Here is a 15,194-nt window from a genome sequence, read left to right on the forward strand (position 1 = left end):
GAAGAAAGTGAAAACACTAACTTGAAAAGATTTATGCACCCCCATGTTCATTGCAGCATTATTTACAATAGAAAAGCTATGGAAACAACCTAAGTGTCCATTGATGGATGAATAGATAAAGAAAATATGGTATATATATACACAATGAAATACTATTCAGGCATAAAAAAGAATGAAATCTTGCCATTTGTGACAATATGGATGAACCTTGAGGGCATTATGCTAAGTGAAATAAGTCAGACAGAGATAGACAAATACCAAATAATCTCACTTATATGCAGAGTCTAAGAAAAACAAAACAAGACAAAATGAAAACCAAGTTTATAGATACAGAAAACAGATTGGTGGTGTCACAGGTGGGGAGGTGGGTGAGTGAAATGCGTGAATGGGGTCAAACGGTACACACTTTCAGTTATAAAATAAATAAGTCATGGGGATGTAATGTACAGCATGGTGAATATAGTTAATAATACCATATTGCATATTTGAAAGCTGCTAGGACAGTAGATCTTTAAAGTTCTCATTGCAAGAAAAAAGTTTTTCTAACTATATATGGTGAGAGACGTTAACTAGACTTGTGAGGATCATTTAGCAATACAAACAAACACTGAATTATTACGTTGTATGCCTGAAACTAAAATAATGTTATATGTCAATTATACCTCAATAAAAAAAAAAGTGAAAGACAGTCAATAGATGGGAGAAAATATTTGCAAGTCATATATCGGATAAGGGCTTGTATCTACAATATATAAAGAACTATTACAACTCAACAATAGACAACACAATTTAAAAATTCGCAAAGGATTTAAATAGACATTTTTCCAAAGAAGATATATAAATGACCAAAAGCACATGAAGAGATGCTCAACGTTGCTTATCATCAGGGAAACGGAAATGAAAACCACAATGAGATACCTCTTCACATTCAGTAAGATGGCTTAAAATCAAAGACAGACAACAACAAGTGCTGGTGAGGATGCAGGGAAATTGAAGCCCTCACACATTGCTGGTGGGATTGTAAAAAGGAACAGCCGCTTTGGAAGACAGTTTGGCAGTCCCAAAATATTAAATACAGAGTTATCTTATGACTCAGCAATTCTACTCCTAGGATATTAACCAATAGAAATAAAAACATATGCCTAACTAAAAACTTGCACATGAGTGTTCACAGCAGCATTATTCATAATAACCAAAAAGTGGAAACTACCCAAATTTCATCAGCTAATGAATGGTTAAACAAAATGTGGCTATCCATACAATGGAATATTATTCAGCCATAAAAGGAATGAGGTGCTGATACATGGAACAACATGGATGAACCCTGAAAACATGCTAAGTGAAAGAGGCCAGTCACAAAAGACCACATATTATATGATTCTATTTATATGAAATGTCCATAATAGGCAAATCCATAGAGATAGAAAGTAGATTAGGGGTTATCAGGGCCTTGGGGAAGGGGGAAATAGGGGAGTGACTGCTAATGGGTATGGGATTTCTTTTTGGGGTGATGAAGATGCACTAAAATTAGATAGTGTTGATGGTTGCATAAATCTGTGAATATTCTAAAAAACCACTGAATTTTACATTTTAAAAGGGTCACATTAATGGTGACATTTATAGTATGTGATTTATATCTCATAAAGCAGATGTTAAGAAAATTTAAAAACATAGAAACAGACCTCTGACCAAAGACACATGCCACTTATATTATTCTGCAGCTACATTTAACCAAAAGTCACAAGATAACTGAATATGCTGGAGATCTCAGCAAAATATAATATTCTAACACAGAAATTTAAAATGTGCCTTACCTTTGGAGTTAGGAGATGTGGGTTCCAGTTTTTGGGCTGGACCCCAACCCAAGTTTGGAGGCAAAGATTGTTAGTTACTTGTCAATACACATTCTCCTTTTCTTCTCTAACAATAAGAACCCAAGATTTAGCTGAGCTATTTCCACTAACCTGAAGACCTGCCAGCCTCCTTCAAAGCTAGATGTGGCTTTGTGCCTACATTTGGCTAAGTCTTGTGTGTAACTTCCAGGAAGTCTCCCTGTGGAAGAGGAGGGAGTGTACCTTTCCTTGTCACTCCATCCTGTTGCTGGGATATAGATGGGTTGGCTAGAGCTCTAGCAGCCATCTTGGACTATGAGGATAAGGACAGCAAAGTGGCAAGCTGGAAGGAGCCTGGGTCCCTCACAAATTTGTAGAATCACTACACTTTCGCTGAGCAGCCTACCACCAGACTTCTCTTATATGAAACAGAAATAATCACATAGGCCATAGTTATTTTGTTATTTTTCTGTCACACAGAGAAGCACCTAATCCTAGCTAATACACTGGGTTTATGAAGAGCAAAGAGGAAAAGGCCCTTTAGATTAGTTTGGAGAAGGAGTGTTCACTCTTTAAAAAAAGTTAAAGCCCTCTTCTGGATGGAACAACTTTCTAAATTAACCTGAGAGCATGCAAGGCCTCTTGATTTGATCTCCCAAAAGCTTGCTGACAATGGCGAAAATACCTAGAACTGTATAAATCTGTTTGCCATCACTGCACCTGCCTCTTCTTTGTGGCATCTTCATATCATCTGAGATCAGCCAGAAAATTCCAAGCACTGTGGGTTTCAAATTTGATTAGTTTGTAGGGAGAAGGCAGGATCTTATTCCTTTGAAATAAATTTCCAGTGGTATTCTCATTTCTTTTTCGGTCTACTCTAGTTTCCTATCCTTGACTACATCTATACGATTAGTTAAGCTTCTGCTTGAGGGACATAAGAACAGCTGCTGGTGGATGACAAAGCTTAAAAATCATGTATTCTAGGGTACTAGAGCCTTCCACGGCATTATAACTGATTAGTATTTGTTCACAGTCTTATTCAATAGTTATTTTGAATTATTCAATTCAAAAACCCTATTTTTAAAAGCACATGCATTCTATCATTCCCAGGTGGGCTTTTTTTTTTTTTTTTTTTTTTTTTGAGGAAGATTAGCCCTGAGCTAACATCTGCTGCCAATCCTCCTCTTTTTGCTGAGGAAGACTGGCCCTGAGCTAACATCCGTGCCCATCTTCCTCTACTTTATATGTGGGACGGCTGCCACAGCATGGCTTGCCAAGTGGTGCCATGTCCACACCCAGGATCGGAACCAGCGAACCCCGGGCCCCCGTGCAAACTTAACTGCTGCGCCACCGGGCCAGCCCCTAGTTGGGCTTTTTAAACTAATCCAAAGGAGAGACCCAGAGGCTCTGTTCACTAAGTGCTATGCTGTAGGTGACTGTTTTAACTGCTTTCACAATCTCCTAGATTACTAAAAGATGTCACAGTCCACCCACTCCTAGGCAGATTTCCCCAAAATTTCAACTATTATACACAAGATTAATGTGATTAAAAAACAGATTTATCACAATTTGTTGTCAGTCCGGAAACTTATAAAACAATATCCATACAATTCTGCCATATAAAGAAATACTAAATACTAGAGAATCCTGACAAATAACTGTTTTTAACTTCCTGAAGTTAAAAAATCTACTGCTTTTTTAGTAATAAGTATAAATGTTTTCTGTGTATACTTTGTCAATTATGCATGAAGGACGAAAACTCGCTTTAAATCCAAGGACAGATAAACATGCAATAAAGTGGTTTCATTGGGAAAAATTTAGTCAGGATTTGATAGTAATGTAATTATAATATAGCCAGAAGGTTTTGACTCTTGTTAATGAAAATAGACGCTTGTAATTAAAATTTTTTTTCAATATTAGCAGAGATTTTGTTTCAGAAAGATATATCAAAATAGATTCTGAACTAGCCTACTTTTGTTTTATACTTCTATCACATTTGACTTTTTCTCTATTGAGGTTACGCTTACTGATATTTCTTATTTCCACAGCTCACTGAAAAGGCATTGTGATTTCTGTGTTTTAACGATTAAGACTGACTTGAGTTTTAACACATCTAAGGGTCATTTTTGATAAAAATGACTATAGACCTTGAAAGGTTTTTTTAATTTTAAAATATTTGTGCTGGCTTAGTGACTCAAAAAATAACAGGCTTCAAGTGATTCATACACACACAATTCTGGGACTTCTGAGTAGAGATGGATGAAACGCGCTGCACATATCGTGACTTGGGGTGGCATGAAAACAGCCTTCTCAATACTCATACCAGTGCCCTCCAGGAATCAATGCCAGAATTGTCCTTCTGAAACTTGCATCCAGTCCCGTTTCATTCCTCTACAAAAAAAGGGGGATTAAGGCACAATTGCCAGGTTGTTGAGATGAAAAAAATGATCCTATCTTGATTTGTCCATTTCAAAAGTGGTTTATTATGCTTTCTCTATGATTAAGACTGGGTGTGAGGAAAGGTGAAGTTATAAAGAAAATGGAATAATGAATCTAACACATGGAAAGTACTCAACAAATGCTGATTTCCTTTCTTTCTGTCCCTTCTGAGGGAAGCGTATAGTATATAACTTTGTTGATTAAATTAACAAAGTGTAAGGAAAGTGATGGTGTTAATCACTCATGCTATCTGAAATATCCAACTTATATATCCAATAATAAATGACTTTCTTCAGTAATTCTCTCTCAAGCTAAAAATCAGAGCCTGAAAGAGATAATTCATTTTTTAAAAATCTGCTACTGAATATATCACCTCATTGCTTTTGTGAGAGTCAAGTTTCAAAAGAGGAAGAAAGCTGAGGAATCTTTTCCAGAGTCTACTTTTCTACAAAATTTCCTCTCTTCTTTCAAAAGGGACACATCTAATATTCTATATACTGACTCACTGTGGTCAAGAAGGCACCTATCAGTTCATTTCACTTGAAAACTTCAGCAGTAACTGCTTTGGGACTGCCTCACTCTTGCTGTCTTTGCTTGAATCTCCTCAACCTCAACCTTTATAAGGACGCGCTCATTCGTCTCCTTAATCTTTCCATAGCCAGTGTATGCAGATTCTTTAGAAGTACCTTTGAAGGAATATATTTTTTTCTTTGTATTGGAACCCTTACAAGTGGTTTCATAGAACATAGCTGGTCTCTTGTATTTAGATTGACACATTAATCCATAAAAAAAGAAAAATTGGGGGAGCTCAGTGAGAAATTAATACGCCATGTCACAAATGTCTTCTTATTGAGACTAGGTGGGAATGCCCAGAAAATTAGGCAAATAGTAAGCAGTTACTTGGAATTTCTGAGTAGCTTACACTTCTACATAGAGGGGAAACCCATACATCGCAGCCCATCCATACATTATCTGAGAACCTCAGGACCTCTGCTAATGCCACTGGGATTTCCTATGTCCCATTTGCCCTATTAGAAGACTACACATCGGTCAACAGGGAGATGGACTCAGCAAAACAGTTTCTTAACTTTATTATTTCCAGTCTTTTAAACAAGAAAGATTTTCCCACCTCCATCAGCAGGAAGATTGTCTTAGGGTTTGAAGAAAAAGGGCAGTATTTAAATAAAAGATTTACTTACATTTTGAAAAGTAAAGAGGGAGTGATCACAGAAAGACAGTGTTTAGAACTGGAAAGGATCTTACAGAATATTTAATTCAACCCCACTTTTTAAGAATAAAGAAAAAGAGACCAAGAAATGGTTTGTATCTGCTTCAGGTCAAAATAGCTAGAAGGCAAAAGGTCACATGGATTAGTGGAAGAGCATGGCCTTTGTGGTTAACAGCATGGATTTGAATCCAGCTGCTCTGGTAACTATTTGAATGGTTTCCTCAAATATAAAGTGGGAATAACAAGACATTATCTTCTAGAGTTGTTGTGAAGATATAACTTATGTAAAGTGCCTAAAACAGTTGCTGGCACTCAGTAAATGCCTGGCAAATGTTAATATCAGTGCACGAACCCAAATCAGGGTCTTTTGACTGCTACTCTTGTACACTGCACTGCTCTATTAATACAGCTGGCCAAAAGGATTCAAACGTTTGCTTAAAATATGAGATTCTAAATGAAGTAAATTGTGCGCAACCTCAAATAATGTTTTCAAAACATTTACTAATCATTAATGCAAGCAATACCCAGTCCTTTTTAGATGAAATTAAATGTTCCACTTCTCTCAGTGATTTTAGCTGTTTTCAGATACACACAGCTCAGTACAAAGAGATGACACAAGGGACTTTTTATCTGCAATGCAGAGAGCAATACGGAGATAATTTACATCCGAACTTGCCGTTAGCTCCATATGGCATGTATTCATCATTTAGTGAGTTCAGCGCCCTATCTTTACAGGTTCAGTGATCAGGGTAGAAATTGCCCACTTATTTATGCTTGGCTGGACTGAAAATATAGGGAGAGGAAGAGGTAACGGGAAATGCCACTCCCTGTAAGAGTTGGCTCTGGAGTTAGGAGTCCAAGATTAACACTGACTTGTCCAGGAATAGTACCCTCTGTCCTAAAAAGTAGGCAAAATGCAGATGACATGAGGTATATTGTGTATGGGCTGCAATCATGCATCTTGTTCCTGTCTGTCCTACAAAGGACTTGACTGCAGTTAAATGTAGGGCTGTCTTCCTTTTGTTCAGCACAAAGCCTCACTCCCACTGGGCGAGTGGGCATTTGCAGTGACGTGATCACTCGGTCTGTAACAGCAACAGAAGAAGTTGCTCTCAAAAGTCAAATTAGGAATTAACCAACCTCCTTCCTGTGCCCCTCCTTCAGAGAGAGGGAGTAGAGAGAGAAGTACTGTGTTCTCCTGTCCGTATTGAGAGTAAAGTAACAAAGGGGTCTCCTTTCCCATCGGAAAATCAAAGAATCAGTCCTTTTATACAAATTTTGATTTTCCTCCAATTTTTTGCTTCAAAAGATATATAAATCTTTCAAGTTGGAAGAATCTGGTTTTTTACCCTTCGGTCATCATGATAATTTCAGTGACAGGAAAGAGGGAACTCTGAAGACCACATCCCTACCACCATCATAGTATTAAGCATATATATTTAGCTCTAGAATTCAAACACTGGAGCAAAATGTGCAGCCATTTATAGCTTCTAGAATATTAAGAAGATTATGGACTGTTATGGGTTGAATTGTGTCCCGCGCCCCCCGCTCCCCAGTACCTCAAATTGTGACCTTATTCTGAATTACAGTCATTGCAGAGGTAGTTAAGTTAAGATGAGGTCATTAGGATGGGCCCTAAACAATATGACTGGTGTCCTTACAAAAAGAGGAAATTTGGACAGTCACCCACAGAAGGGAAACACCGTGTGAAGATAAAGGCACAGATTGGGATGATGCATCTACAAGTCAAGGAATACCAAAGATTGCCAGCAAACCACCAGAAGCTAGGGGAGAGGTGTGGAACAGATTTTTCCTCACAGCCTCAGACAGGAGCAACAGTGTCTCACAATATCGGACTTCCAGCTTCCAAAACTGTGAGATGATAAATTTCCATTTCTTAAGCCACTTAGTTGGTAGTACCTTGTTATGGCAGCCCTAGCAAACTAATATATGGAATTCCTTTCCTTCCCTTCCTCCCTCCCTTCCTTTCTTTCTTTTCTGGTGGACTTCATGGAAAAGGAGGCTGGAAGATAGGAACATGATTTTCCTTTTAAGTCATTGGTGGACTTTAATGCTTTCTGTGGCTTTAAGAAATACAAATACTCATTAAAAGGCATATCCATACCTGGTTGTGACTCAGTAATAGTGGGCAAAAGAGGCTACCCCAAGGGACATATGTGCCAGTGCCTTCCCTGTATGCTCAGAATCAAATCAATGGCTCCCAAAACTCAATAGCTCATTTCAGGCCCTCAGAGAGCGCCAGTCTTTCCCTTATTTCTTCCATTGTGGCTTTTCCCTTCCTTGACTGAAGAACCCATTTTTCAACTTGCTGAAAAGCTTTACTTTGTCCAGACCTATCCACTCACCTCCAAAATAGAGCAGAAGCAATGTTTTACTGCCTTTCCTTCCTTTCCAAGGAGTAATTTCACTTCCCCCTACCCCAACCCAGAGAGATGTCTAGCCCAGGTTTTACCTAATTGTCCACTCCTTTTCTACCCATTGCCACATGAAAAGTGAATTTCCAGGACCATCTCTTGGCTATTGCACTCTTCTGAGAGTTTCCCTATCAATGATACAGCATCAAGGCCACTGACACTCGCATCTGAACATCTATGCATACCCACACACCCTCACAGAGTTGTTCTTTGTCTTCTGAGATGACACTACTAGATAATTAGTTCCAATATGAGTGCACTTGTGCCTGATAAGGCCACTCTGAGAACATGGGATCTTCTTGTGCCAAGTGTGCCTGACACCTGTTCTTGGCCTAAAGACCATCCAGACCCCAGAACTGCTTGGAGTTCTTAGAGCTGCCACATTCTCATCCATGATGGGCCTGAAGCTTCTGTTCATAAAATGGCAAACTCTGGAGCGCCAGCTGCCAGGGTCTGTATCCTGCAGTAGTTTCCCAGACATCTGTGATGTTACCACGTTGCTGGAAGCTGTTCTAGGCAAGCAGACATATGTCGTTTTTGCCTGCCTCCTTCACTAGTTCATTCCTCCTCCTTCACTAGTTTTCCCACTTTCTGTCCTTGTAGTTAAGGTGCTGACCTTATTAACCCATCCCTAGGCCTCTGTCATTAGTGAAAGGAAGTACACGTGACCCAAGCCAAGCCAATGAAACGCAATTCAGGTCCTTGTGCTGAAATTGCCAGGAAAGAGGTGCTGTCTCCATTAGACTTGAAGTTGAGAGAACATAAACCTGGAGTTTCCAGGGGCCACCAGGTGAAGGGACTTGCCAGAGAATGAAGCCAAGATGAGAGATAGAGAGTTCAAGGGGAAGAGGAGGTGGGAATGTTTTCTTGACATCATCTGCAACCTTGGGGCAGCCAAGCCTGAACTTTTCAGTTATGTAAGCCAAAAACTTCCCTTTCCTTAGGCCATTTTGAGATGGATTTTCTGGCAGATGCAGCTGAAAACATCCTAATATACCCCTTGTTTCTTTTGGCCTTTCTTTTGTCTTCTACATCTTGCTCGGTGTACATAGTAATTTCTGTTCTTGTGCATTAAACTTACATGTTTAGCCCCTCATAACTGTGTTGGGATGAGCTTCACTGCAATGTTAATAGGGTATTCAGGGAATTTGCTCTTGCTAATCTTATTCTTCCACTTGGAAAATTTATAGTTAGTTGATGATTAAGTTGTTCCCCAAAATCCACCAATGTTTTTTCCTAGAGTCAGATGGTATAGCTGCCCAGAAGGTCAGAAAGCATCATAACTCATTACAGGCCTATGACCTAGTTAAGAGCTTGAAACTGCTCTGGTACCATCTGTCTGTCAGATTCCTAAATGTCAGCATGATCTTGATTTATTTCTAAACTTTGTCAATCAGGTTATCACATTCTATCCGCAAAACAGAATCCAATGACATCCTCATTTCAGGCTGACTATAGGATTTTCTTGGTGCAAGCTTGTATGCAGCTTTGGTTTGGAGCTGCTGTAAAAACAACTATTCACAGATGGTTACAATGAACAACAACAACAAAAAACCAAATAAAGTAGAAAATAAGACTATCAATCCATATGCACTAGAAAAGCTGCTTCTTAGCAATTTCCAAGCAAAGGAGAAGAGGAGAATGACAACAATCACCATGTAGACGGTATCTACCCTGCTGACAATGAAGGTCACCCGGACCCCTTATTTAGCACTGTTTCTGATACATACTCCTAAAGAATCAAAATATCTTAGAATTAGAGAGGCCATGCTCTCATGGAGTTTGATTTCACTCAGAATTGTAGGCATGCCCTCCACATCCTTCCTAAACAGCAATCCAGGTTCCTTCTGTATGTCAAAATATCTCCAGGATTGGGTGTCTCTGCCCATTGAAGGAGAACTCATTTATGGAAAGTATTCCCTTGTGCTGAGCCATGGCCTCTCTCCCTGTAACTTTGGAACATCAGAATTTTATTTAAGAGAACTTAGTGGTCATTCAATCTAACAACTTCATTTTGCGCCCAGTGATCTGCCTTCTGGAACAGAGTATCTCATCATCTCCTCTGCAATGGCTCTTTCAATATTTTATGACAGCACTTGTGTTCTTCCCATCACATTTTTTCTCTGGGATAAATATGCCCAGGCGCTCTACCCCTTCTTTATCCTGGTCGAAGCTCTCTGAGATGGTACTCTAATTTCCTGCCCTCTAACTCACCCTTATGATATGATACAGTCTAGCCAACATTCCACTACTATTCATTCAGAGGCTAGATGTTTCCTTCTAGATGTGAAACTAATGGGAAAAAACCACATTTTTCAGTGTTTTATGTCATTCTAGCTGTTTTATACATTTATATAGAACTACTATTTTGTGTAGTTCCCATAATTGTTCTACTTTTTAAAGCACAATAGAGTTGGTTATAAATGGCCTGTTGGTGTTTCTGGCAAAGCCAGATTTTCTATAAATAAATTTGTCAGACTTCAGATCAAGACCATCAATAACATAGAAGTGTGCTGTTGAAAGACACCTTAGTGGTAACTTAGACCATTACCTCCTTTCAGTCATGCTATCTTACATTCAGGTTTTTAAATACTTTATAAAGTATTTTTATTCACATTATCTTATTTAATATTCATTACCACCCTGGGAAGAAAGCTGGGCAATGTGTTATTCCATTCTCCCCACTTTGTGAATGAGGCGCAATGACTCCCCAAGTTTAGGTTATAACTAAGTAGTGGTAGAGATAGGACTCAAGTCCCATGACTCTTGACCTTCAGACTACTGATTTTGTTTTCTCTATAGGTATTTTCCTTTGTCACCAAATAGCCTCACATTTCCCCAAATAGCACTACTGCATGAGCAGGTCTCCAAAAGTATGCAGGTTTAGAACCTTTCACCTGTCCACTGCTACCCACTGGTCCACACCTGAAGACCCATTAACTAGAGTCCACTGATCTCTCGTTAAACTCCAGATCGTCTCTCCTCTCCCTCCTGCTTTATGTACTATGAGTTCTGAAATCAGCAAACACAATGGCAATGTTAGAAGCAATAACAATTTTTAAGTGCCTGCCTCCCCTTCTCCCCACCCCACCAAATCCACTGATGGGAATCAGAGGTTCAATTTGCCAAATGTTGCAAGAAAGGGCAAGATCAACTGTAAGTCATAAACTAATAGTGAGTAATGATGGAGAAGGAAAATGAAACTCTTAAGCTGTGGGATTCTTCATGTAGAACCTGAGGCTTACCTCCCTCTCCCTTTTTCCTTTGCCTCAAAGTGTAATTCGCTTATCTTCAGATTCAACAACTTGAGGAAAGAGGGAGTGTAGAGTAGGGTGAGGGATGTGGGGGAAACCAGTGGGCACTAAAAATGAGAAGGGAGGAATTCTGCATCCTTATGGGCAAGGCCTTGTGCTGGGCAGTCTTTATAGGATTAAATCTCCAGCCAAGAACAGAACTTTCCTTTCCTATTTGGTGATTTCTCCTTGACCCAATGACAGGGTTCATAAAGAAGAAGACACAGGACTGGAAGATGTTTTCCTTTAAGATTCTTCTCTTTGGTTGATAAAAAGCCATAAGAAAGGACAAATCTCTCAACATTTGGGGAAAAAACTTTCCTCAAGTTCTTTTGCCTGAATTTAGATGGGGACAGCAGAAGAGGGTAAGTTGGAGTGGGGGGATTGACATGCTCAGTGTGCTCTGGACAAATGCTCAGATGAAGCATGCCTTGTCCTCTTGCTTCTTGGATCTGCCAAGACTAAAATCTAGCCCAGGACTCAGCTTAGCTGTGGTTTTAGCTCCAGACCTCTAGACATTTGGCACAATACAGTTTGTTGGTGATGGCTTGGGATTTAACCTTGAAATCAAATAACTTAACGATTCAAATCTCTGTCTGTACTAGTGGCTAGTACCATTTTTTTTTCATGTCTTTGTCAATACAACTTTTAGACTTTGTACTAAGATTCTCTGTCTTAAATCTTTTATTACTGTTGAGAAATTTGTTTAAAAAAAAAGATTTAAAAAATATTTTCAATAGTGAAGAGGTATGAGGTTTTCTAAGACCCCTGCTTCAGATGCTAGCTACCTACTAGGACCTTAGGACAAGAGACTGGAATGCGAAGAGAGCCAATTGGGGTCGGGTGAGGTGAAGAAATACATAAAACAGATGGAAAAAAAAATAATCCAAAGGAAAAATGTGAGTGGTAAGGTAATTAAACTGATTATTAAAGGAATGACAATAACCTCAAACTTAGGCACAGGTACAAGTGGTGTGAGTACTGGACATAAAGAAAAGCCTCCTGAGCTAATTTCAGGTTAATGTCACGTTGGCTTTCTGGGGGAAGTTATGGTAATGTCAAGCTTTTCATACTTACATGGGTTGTAAAAACAGCAGAAGGAGTCAAGTGACTTCTGGCTTCCTGAACTGACTGATAAGTGTAATATCGATTTTATAGTTAAGTCAATTTTCCATCATTTGGGGATTGATTAAACTGGTTTGAATTGCTGTAGGAGGTCAAATCAAAAAAGGACACCATTTGCTTTAGATTATGTTGATACAATGCAAAACATAGGCTTTGGGGTCAGAAGATGGGGCTTGGATCCCGGGCTGTACCTCACTAGCCAAGCTGCCATGAGTGAGTCAGTTAGCCTCTCTAAGGCTCAGTGTTCTCTGTACTGAAACGAGTCTAATAATAATGGCTATTTTGGAACTCAAATAAGCTAATATATATGAATGCAGTTTATGAACTCTAAAGCGCTAGTCACTATTTTTATTATTTTCTGATGCTGGTCCCAGGTTACAAATCAACACACCCTACTCTGTCTTGGGGAAAAAAAAAGATGGGAGTGAATATTGCTTTTACTGTATTTCCTCTTTCTTACTTCATCCGGATCTTTGAAAAGCTGCATTTATCTGCTATTATGGCTTTACCCTCCAAGGCTTCTGCATTTGATATCTTCAGGTCCTAACACTCCTGTTAAGAACTTAGAAACACTGGTTGTTTTAGGCTTGCCCACTCATAACTTAAGGGAGCAAGTAACGGAATTTGACCACGGCCCTTGCAAATTTAAATTCCACTGACTGCAGGTGAGCGACCTCTTTTCTTTTTTCTTTTCTTTTTCCAGTTTTTTTGTTTTTTTAAAGCAATATGGTTTCTGCCTGCACTTCCAGCAATACAGGGACTCGGGCTTTTGTGGGTTGATAAACCACTAGAAAACAAAAATAATAGATCTCATACAACTAGATGGCCCCCACAAGGGAATTTCCCAACCACACAGTCCCATGGGATCATGGCTGGTGTACCAGAGACATGGGCTAACCTTTGACTTTATTCGTACCAAATAAACAGTCACTCAGTTACACAGGATAAATCAAATAAAGTTAACCATTGACACTACCATAATCATTTTTGAAACGTGAATTCTGAAAGGAATATGACAACTCAGTCAGCAAAATGTGTTTGTAAAATAGCACAATGTCAATTCATTTCTCTCAATAGTTGCTTGGCAAGAAACCAAAATGAATAACTTTTAGGAGCCAAACTAAATATTATTTTACATCTGTATCTTCAGTGATATCTTACTACTTGCTAAGGTTTACATGAAGACATTTATCATCTTATGAAATGGGACACATACAATGATTTACAATGGGGTAAAGCTTATAATAAAGAATTCATGAAATTATATTCCAGGGTAGACTTAGAATTGCTTTTTGAAGAGGGTAACTTTATTTTGCCCTGCTTCACTTAAGGAGCTTTCAATTCTTAATAATATCAGATGATTTCCTCTTGCCTGAATTCAAACCCAAAGATTTTCAGGATAAAAAGACATCTCTCCATGAGTTTTTCTTCTAGATGGCCTGTTTGAAGTATTATAAGGTTTTTCTTTGTGGGATTTCAAGAAACAGAAGACTTTATCTTGCACCTAGGCTCTTTTCTTCCCATGTTCTGACTTTGCCAAAACGTAAGCACTTTGTCGGACTCTTTTCTAAGTTTTAAGACTATTTCAGTGCCTTTTCAATATCTTTAGAACACTCAGCTATCTTCTCTAGTTGGGAGCAGGAGGTGGCCACCTTCAGTATATCCATGAGAAAGTAGTATCCCAGGACTTCCTGGAGTATCTCAAGGGCCATAGCTTGCACATATGAGCACTTCGAAATCATTTATTAAACGGCATTCTGTAGAGGCAGACAAATTACAGAGATGTTCCTCTTCCTGGCACTAGGGTTCATGGTCAGTGAAGGACAGCCGGATTTCAGTCCCCATCTGCCCTGGCAGGGCACCTTTGCACAGTACACGAATCAGACTACCCTACAGGGCACCTGGGGACATGTTCACTTTTAACTGCTCCTTCACCATCCATGCCCAAGGCCACAGGCATCTGAAAAGACACTGCAGGCATCGTTTCTTCAGCACCAAACACCTCTCTAATTTCTGCCTCCCAGCCTTCCTTCAAATGTTCACTCTCCTCTGGTCTCCTCTGTAGTTCTTTCCATGCCACTAAAATGAACCCAAGTTCTCCGTTTCCACCCACTGATTCTCAAACTTTTTGACTGAGGCCCACCTAGGTGGGGCAAAAGGGTTCAAGACTCACATACTCCAGTCTTTCTTGCTTTTCAAAGAATTCCCTGATAGCAATGAATTGTTGCCATGAAACATATTTTGTGCAGATTATGTGAATATCTGCTTTAGCAATGTTGGTATGGATGGTTCCTATGTATACTGTAACCCATATTTGTTTTAACAATTTATTACATAAAACTTATAGGTCATAAATTGTGTTGATCTATGGAGACATTACTATCCTACTGTAGTATTAATCACACAATCCACCTCAAACCAAACAGATGATGATGGAGGTAAATGAAGGGCAATTTATAATTAAAAAGTGAAAATAGTAACCATCAAAAGAACAACTAACTCCATACAGTACTGATACTGATAACAAAGCAATCTTTCTCAAAATTGAGGATACTTCAACAATCTGCCCATGCATGTTTATGGTGGCAACTTTGCAAAACTTGCCAAGCGTTGCCTGGCAGCCAGGTGAATACTCCATTAAGCCCTCAGTAAACTACAGTTATGTGCTAAATTTTTATTTATGAATACCAAACACTGCTAACTCTTAACAACACAGCAGTTATTAGTAAGTAGCCTTTAGATAAACACACACACACATACACACACACACATACTGAAAATCTAGGGCATCAAAGGCCTTTGCTAGTAAGGTCCAAAGAAAAGACTTGTATTTTGCGATCAG

At 39.0% G+C, this 15,194-nt stretch overlaps 1 protein-coding gene across 26 annotated transcripts in view; it reads right to left on the minus strand.

Annotated features, from left to right (window-relative positions):
• Positions 1–15,194, minus strand: part of EHBP1 (EH domain binding protein 1) — a 479,572-nt gene that overhangs the window by 353,832 nt on the left and 110,546 nt on the right. The gene's annotated exons all lie outside the window — the stretch shown is intronic.

This window comes from Equus przewalskii, chromosome 14 (assembly GCF_037783145.1).
Source record: "Equus przewalskii isolate Varuska chromosome 14, EquPr2, whole genome shotgun sequence".
NCBI classification, from domain to species: Eukaryota; Metazoa; Chordata; class Mammalia; order Perissodactyla; family Equidae; genus Equus; species Equus przewalskii.